This window comes from Pseudophryne corroboree, chromosome 5 (genome assembly GCF_028390025.1).
Source record: "Pseudophryne corroboree isolate aPseCor3 chromosome 5, aPseCor3.hap2, whole genome shotgun sequence".
Lineage (NCBI taxonomy): Eukaryota > Metazoa > Chordata > Amphibia > Anura > Myobatrachidae > Pseudophryne > Pseudophryne corroboree.
The window spans coordinates 592,645,733-592,654,313 of record NC_086448.1 but is presented as its reverse complement, the minus strand read 5'-3'; positions in this window follow the sequence as shown (position 1 = coordinate 592,654,313).

The window sequence follows — 8,581 nt, the reverse complement described above, 5'->3', positions numbered from 1 at the left end:
AGACCCCAATCTTCCCAGTCTATCAAATACAGTACCGATGACAAGCTGTAGGCGAGGAAAAAATCTAAGAGACCATTTGGTCAAAGCTGATATCACTGACTACTCACCGCCACCAGGCATATTTGGTATCACCAAAAAACCGGGCTGTTACAGATGTGCATCATGCACTACGTGTAGTTATTTGATCCCGGGGAAATCAGTCCAACATCCGCATAGAAACAAGAAGTATAAGATCCGACAGGTCTTATCATGCACCTCACGATTTGTCATCTACTACATTACATGTCCTTGCAATAAATACTACGTCGGCATGACAAGCCGTATGTTCAAAGAGAGAATGGCATTACATCGTTCGGCCATTTCTAAAGCGTTATTGGGCGAAGAAATTGATCAACCGGTAGCACGCCATTATAAACAAAGTAAACATACTTTATCACAATTACGCTATCAGATTATAGATCAACTTCCTAATATGCCAAGAGGCGGTGACAAAATGACTGCTTTGCATAAGTTAGAATCACAATGGATATTCAGATTGGACACGATTCATCCAAAAGGTCTCAATGAAAAAATAAACTGGAACGTCTTTTGATTCGGCTTAAAACTTATATGTCATTGTACCATTTAGAGTAACCAGTAGCATTAATTTGGTATTATATGATATTTGTATTCCACTATTACCCACGGCCACACCTGAGTTGCTTATATATTGAATATGTAGAATTATCACTTTATGGCTATTTTGTCAGATTCATATTCTAAGCTTTCAACAGGACGCCTGTTATTAATTCTAATTGAGCTCACACTCTGTATCTCCTCATGCATGCTGATCTGCATGTTCACAGTGCACTCCGTTACTACAATGTTTTTTTCACTGCAGGCTCGGCGCCGGGGACCGGGGAAGCTATTCAGGTTGCGGCGGCAACCAGCCCTCACCAATGACACCCGCCCCCGGAAACGCATCACCGGGAGGAAGGACCCGCCTACCCCGATCTCCGGACACAGTCTGTACATGACCACATGCACTAGTTGGGGGATATAAGGTAAGCTTTCACTACACACTGGTTTTTCACTCTGCTTTCTGCAGCACTCAGTGCTTTTTCCAGTCATGTTTTACACGAGCAGCGGCAACACATCTTGATGACGGGACTAGGTCTTGAAACGAGCCGTTGATTTTGTCAAGCTGCATATTTAATCATTGTATGACTTTGGAACTTGTTATGGATCATTAAAATCCTTTTTTTCAGTAGCCTGGAGTGACGTGCAATTTGCTTGCTTAGCAATAGAGGGACTATACCAATACAGCACGGGCACCCAGGTCACTGTTTCCTTTTATAACAGGAGTGCCGGATTAATTAAAGATACATATGCATAGCAGCTGACTGCCAAATTCAGCTGTAGTATCAAGGCACCCACCACTTTTTTATCCTATTTCAATTTGTGGACTTTTCCAGTGAGTGAAAGTTTCATTTCCTTCTCCGAAATGTCGGAAGCAAGCAACATTCCCAATACATTGGACGATGTTAGCTTTGTAAGGCTATCACAACAACAGGGTGACACATTGAGTTTTACACCTCAGCAAGCTGAACAAATTCTGTTTAACGTGGATGCCGTTCCAGACACATTTGAATTTACAGCAAATGACATTTACCAACAGCTGCTTAAATTAAGGAACCGAGAAGTGGATTATTTACTACATGGTTCCACTTTATCTGATTATTATCGCCAGAGACTAATCCCACGAGGCTTTAGAGTCCTCAATGTGCCCACCATAGCACGCATGAATGCAGATTTCTGCAAACGATGGATAGCGGTCCTTAATAAATGCAGCTTCGATCTTATGCTGTTGGTCATAGAAGAGGTAGGCAAAGAATTACAAGCAACCAGACTTCAAATTGAAGAATACCGTAAAAGCCATGAACCAACTCTGCTGGACCCTAACAATAACACACTGTGGGTTAAATTAAATCAACAGGTTGATAACCATAGAAAATAATTATTAAAATTCAAAAATACAAAATTACAGGTGGTCAAGTCTGACTATGAAGAGCACCGCGTATATCGGTGGCTGACGGGTACAGCACCTATTCGACATAACAGATCAAACACCAGATCCAATTGGCGACAGCGTAGGGACCCACGTTCCAAGGATCGCTACACTTCAAATAATGAAAGCGATTTTAGGATGGCTGACTCCGATGAAGCACCGAACACACAACGACCCCCTTTAGGGGTACGTACCAGGGCTCAGATAGAAACCCCTGCAGACCCACCAGAAGAGGAGGTCAAAACAAAAGGTCGAGCAAAGCAGCAGCCAAAAAGCAGCAAGAAAACCTGATCTTCAACTTATCCTCCCGTATTTTGTCACCGGCGGAGGAATCATTGCTAAATAAAGGCCTCTCATTTGTACCTACCCATTTTCATGACGAGTTTGGATGGCAAAACGATTTACATAAAATGGGACGCAAACTGAGACTTAAAGATTTTTTTTAGCATGAACATACACAAGACGAGCCTACATCTTTGGAACTTACATTACGCAAACATCATCAGTCCAAATTTGACCCAGTGTCTACTAATGCTTCTATCAAGACTTACAGCCGACTCCTAGACGATTCAGTTCATAAGTTCAAGGGGACCAAAACTAAAATATATCCCAATCTTACACAGGATGTAACAAAAGCTTTAAAATCACTCAAAGAAGACACCTCCATAATAATTCGCCCGGCGGACAAAGGGGGCAGTGTAGTTATCCAGAATCTGGATACGTATAAACAAGAAATACGGAGACAATTTGCTGATACAACCACATATCAGAAACTCAACAAGGATCCCACGGAACTATATAAACAAGAGTTATCCATGATTTTACAACAAGCTGAGACTGAAGGTTGGATCACTTCTAAGATACATCAATCATTATTAGTCAAGTTTCCAATCACGCCAGTCTTATACACAGTCCCCAAGATCCACAAGGACAATATATCACCCCCGGGCCGTCCAATAGTATCCGCAAGAGGTTCACTGTACCAACCAATAGCTGAATTGTTAGATTCACTGTTACAGCCACATTTGACCAAAGAAAAAACATATCTTAAAGACACCACTTCCTTCCTTAATGCTCTACTCCCTTTTTCCACTATGGAAAATTTCCAGTATTTATGCACTATGGACGTCAATTCGCTCTATATCTCCATCCCACACAATGATGGTTTGGAGACGATGCATGACTTTGTGAACAACATTCAAGACGCTTTCGGATTTCATATACCACTGTTTCTACAGCTATTACGTCTAGTTCTTACCAGGAACTACTTTTTATATGACGGCATTTACTATCTTCAAACCCAGGGCTGTGCCATGGGCAGCCCGGTCGCTCCGGCATATGCCATTATATACATGTTCAGACGTGAACAAGAAATTTTCTTTCAGAATACACACTTAAATCGCCATATAACTTGGTACACGAGATATATTGACGATTGCTTTATGCTCTGGAATGGCAGTGAGGACGAGTTCATTCTCATGATGAATACCATCAACTATTTTCCATCCCCTATTAAATTTACTTTTGTCATCAGTAACAACACCATTAATTTTTTGATGTACTAGTTACTGTAACATCAGGAAGATTGGAAACGGCAGTCTTTTCCAAGCCTACGGACAGAAACACCTTATTAGAAGAAAGTAGCCATCACCCCAGGGCCCTCAAACAGGGCTTACCCTATTCGCAAATGTTGAGAATAGCCCGTATAACTAGTAATGAACAGAAATTACCAGCGGCATTGGACATAACAGTACAGAAGTTCCAACAACGAGGGTATGACCCCATACAACTTCAAAAAACTAAGGAACGGGTGCTAAGAATTCCAAGATGTTCATTACTCCAACCTAAATCCACAAAAGAAACTAAAAATAAATTTATTTGGTCTACCAGCTTTTCTACTACTAGTCCAATCATACCTCGTGCCACAAAAGTGTTATGGACGATTGTTAAAACAGACCCCAATCTTCCCAGTCTATCAAATACAGTACCGATGACAAGCTGTAGGCGAGGAAAAAATCTAAGAGACCATTTGGTCAAAGCTGATATCACTGACTACTCACCGCCACCAGGCATATTTGGTATCACCAAAAAAACGGGCTGTTACAGATGTGCATCATGCACTACGTGTAGTTATTTGATCCCGGTGAAATCGTTCCAACATCCGCATAGAAACAAGAAGTATGAGATCCGACAGGTCTTATCATGCACCTCACGATTTGTCATCTACTACATTACATGTCCTTGCCATAAATACTACGTCGGCATGACAAGCCGGATGTTCAAAGAGAGAATGGCATTACATCGTTCGGCCATTTCTAAAGCATTATTGGGAGAAGAAATTGATCAACCGGTAGCACGCCATTATAAACAAAGTAAACATACTTTATCACAATTACGCTATCAGATTATAGATCAACTTCCTAATATGCCAAGAGGCGGTGACAAAATGACTGCTTTGCATAAGTTAGAATCACAATGGATATTCAGATTGGACACGATTCATCCAAAAGGTCTCAATGAAAAAATAAACTGGAACGTCTTTTGATTCGGCTTAAAACTTTTATGTCATTGTACCATTTAGAGTAACCAGTAGCATTAATTTGGTATTATATGATATTTGTATTCCACTATTACCCACGGGCACACCTGAGTTGCTTATATATTGAATATGTAGAATTATCACTTTATGGCTATTTTGTCAGATTCATATTCTAAGCTTTCAACAGGACGCCTGTTATTAATTCTAATTGAGCTCACACTCTGTATCTCCTCATGCATGCTGATCTGCATGTTCACAGTGCACTCCGTTACTACAATGTTTTTTTCATTGCAGACTCGGCGCGGGGACCGGGGAAGCTATTCAGGTTGCTGCGGCAACCAGCCCTCACCAATGACACCTGCCCCCGGAAACGCATCACCGGGAGGAAGGACCCGCCTACCCCGATCTCCGGACACAGTCTGTACATGACCACATGCACTAGTTGGGGGATATAAGGTAAGCTTTCACTACACACTGGTTTTTCACTCTGCTTTCTGCAGCACTCAGTGCTTTTTCCAGTCATGTTTTACACGAGCAGCGGCAACACATCCTGATGACGGGACTAGGTCTTGAAACGAGCCATTGATTTTGTCAAGCTGCATATTTAATCATTGTATGACTATGGAACTTGTTATGGATCATTAAAATCCTTTTTTTCAGTAGCCTGGAGTGACGTGCATTTTTCTTGCTTAGCAATAGAGGGACTATACCAATACAGCACGGGCACCCAGGTCACTGTTTCCTTTTATAACAGGAGTGCCGGATTAATTAAAGATACATATATATATATATATATATATATATATATATATATATAATATATATCATTTGACATAATATATCATGTACAATGTTTAGTTGTGTAGGACTTGGTGATGGTTTATTTAGACATAATTATTACTGAGTAAGAACATCTTCAGTAATGTTTTCTTCAATTCATCTAACACTACAGTACCTTATTGTAATTTGTATATTTAAAATAATTGAACTTTTACCTCTGACTACCTTTTGGTATCTTAACACATAACTTTTAGTAGCCTATTCATTATGCTAATTATCAGAGGCCGGACGGCACCCGATAATTACATTTTAAATAGAATTGAGCGGGTTCGGTTCTCTGAGAACTGAAACCTCCAAACTTCATGTTCTGAGACCAGCTCGGGACTTCCCGCCGGACTCAGAAACCAGAACGAGACAAAACATCATCATCCCGCTGTCGGAATCTCGCGGGTTTTGGATTACATAGAAGGAGCCGCGCATCACCGCCATTTTCTATTTAGTCCTGGAGAGTGTAGGGAGAGGATGTGTCTCTCTCCTCAGTGTCTGTCTGTGCGGAAAAGTGGTGTGGTGACCTGCTCTGTCTTATGTGTCATTCCAGTGCTGTCTTGTGCTGCATCAGTCCAGTGGTGGTGTCTTGTGCTGCCTTAGTCCAGTCACAGTGGTGGTGTCCTCTGCTGCCATATGTCCACTGCTGCTGTATAAATCCAGTCCATTGCAGTGGTGCTGTGTTGTCCTGCATCAGTCAAGTGGTGGTGTCCATGTGTTGCATCAGTTCAGTCACAGTGGTGGTGTCCTCTTCTGCCATATGTCCAGTGCTGCTGTATGAGTCCAGTCCATTGCAGTGATGCTGTGTTGTCTTGCATCAGTCCAGTGGTGGTGTCCCTGTGCTGCATCAGTCCAGTCACAGTGGTGGTGTCCTCTGCTGCCATATGTCCAGTGCTGCTGTATAAATCCAGTCCAGTGCAGTGGTGCTGTGTTGTCCTGCATCAGTCAAGTGGTGGTGTCCCTGTGCTGCCAGAAGATCAGTGATACTGCCGTATAAGTCAAGTGGTACTGCCGTATAAGTCCAGTGGTACTGCAGTATAAATCCAGTGATACTGCCATATAAGTCCAGTGATACTGCCATATATGTCCAGTGATACTGCCATATAAGTCCAGTAGTACTGCTGTATAAATCCAGTCCAGTGGTACTACCATATAAGTCCAGTGGTACTGTCATATAAGTCCAGTGATACTGCCATATAAGTCAAGTGATATTGCCGTATAAGTCCAGTGATACTGTCGTATAAATCCAGTCCAGTGGTACTGCCGTATAAGTCCAGTGGTACTGCCATATAAGTCCAGTGGTATTGCCATATAAATCCAGTCCAGTGGTACTGCCGTATTAGTCCAGTGGTACTGCCATATATATCCAGTGATACTGCCGTATAATTACAGTGATACTGGCATATAAGTTCAGTGATACTGCCGTATAAATCCAGTGGCACTGCCGTATAAGTCCGGTGATATTGCCGTATAAATCCAGTCCAGTGGTACTGCCATATAAGTCCAGTGATACTGCCATATAAGTCCAGTGGTACTGCCATATAAGTCCAGTGGTGCTGCTGTATAATTCCAGTGGTACTGCCATATATGGCAGTACCACTGGATTGGATTTATAAGTCATGGGGTACTGCCATATAAGTTCAGTGATACTGCTGTATAAGTCCAATGATACTGCCGTATAAGTCCAGTGGTACTGCCGTATAAGTTCAGTGGTGCTGCCATATAAATCCAACGGTACTGCCATATAAATCAAGTCAAGTGGCACTGCTGTATAAGTCCAGTCAAGTTGTACTGCCATATAAGTCCTGTGGTACTTCCATATAAGTCCAGGGGTACTGCCGTATAAGTCCAGTGATACTGCCATATAAGTTCAGTCAAGTGGTACTGCCTTATAAGTCCAGTAGTACTACCATATAAGTCCAGTGATACTGCCATATATGTCCAGTTGAGAGGTGCTGCCATATAAGTTCAGTGGTGCTGTCCTGTGCTGTATATTATTTACTCCAAATAAAGGCATTCTTAATATTTAATCCAAATAATGTTTACAGGGTTTGCCCTGTGTGGTGTAGAGGTACGCTCTCCTGTGAATATTGTTATATAACTCCAGAAAAATAATGGAAAACATAAATTTGGAGGATAAAATAGGGAAAGATCAAGAACCACTTCCTCTTACTGCTGCTGCTGCCGCTGCTGCTGCTGTTGCTGCTGGGAGTCGATCGTCACCCCAGAGGGGAAGTCATAAGACCACTTGTACTACTTCAACAAAGCAATTGACTACTCAACAGTCCTTTGCGAGGAAGATGAAATATGACAGCAGTCATCCTTTTGCAAAGCGGATAACTGAGGCCTTGACAGCTATATTGGTGTTAGACGTGCGTCCGGTATCCGCCATTAGTGCAGTGGGATTTAGACAATTGATGGAGGTAGTGTGTCCCTGGTACCAAATTCCATCTAGATTTCACTTCACTAGGAAAGCGATTCCTGGACTGTACAGGGACATTAAGAAAAGTGTCCTTAGTGTCCTAAAAATGCAGTTGTACCCAGTATCTACTTAACCATGGACATGTGGACAAGTGGAACAGGGCAAACTAAGGACTAAATGACTGTGACAGCCCACTAGGTAGATGTATTGCCTCCTGCAGTGGCACCAGTAGCAGCATCTCACAAACGCCAGCTCGTTCCTAGGCAGGCTACGCTGTGTATCACTGGTTTCCATAAGAGGCACACCACTGTCAACCTCTTATGGAAACTGAGTGACATCATCGCACAATGGTTTACCCCATTTAGACTCTCCTGGTGATTTGTGATATTGGATAACGCCCAGAGCTGGATTAAGGGGGAGGGGGCTCTGGGTGTTGTACCAGCAGAGATTGGATCTCTAATCCGATATGCGGCACTGCGATGTGCTCCCCTCCCCACTGAGAGTCCAGCTGTGACGCTTGCCACAGCCACCAGTGCTGCAGAGCTGGCTGGCCAGTTTGCTGAGCGATGGCTCAGCCACCCAACAGGATGTCAAGCAGCAGCCTGCCTCTTAGTGACTGGCTGAGCATGCAGGCTGGAAGAAGGAAGTTCCCTCCCTGGCTGCATGGAGATTTGTGCTGGCAGGGTGCAGAGGAGCAAGCCCTCACCCTGTATAATTTGTAAGTAAAGCTAAATGATTTTATTTATTT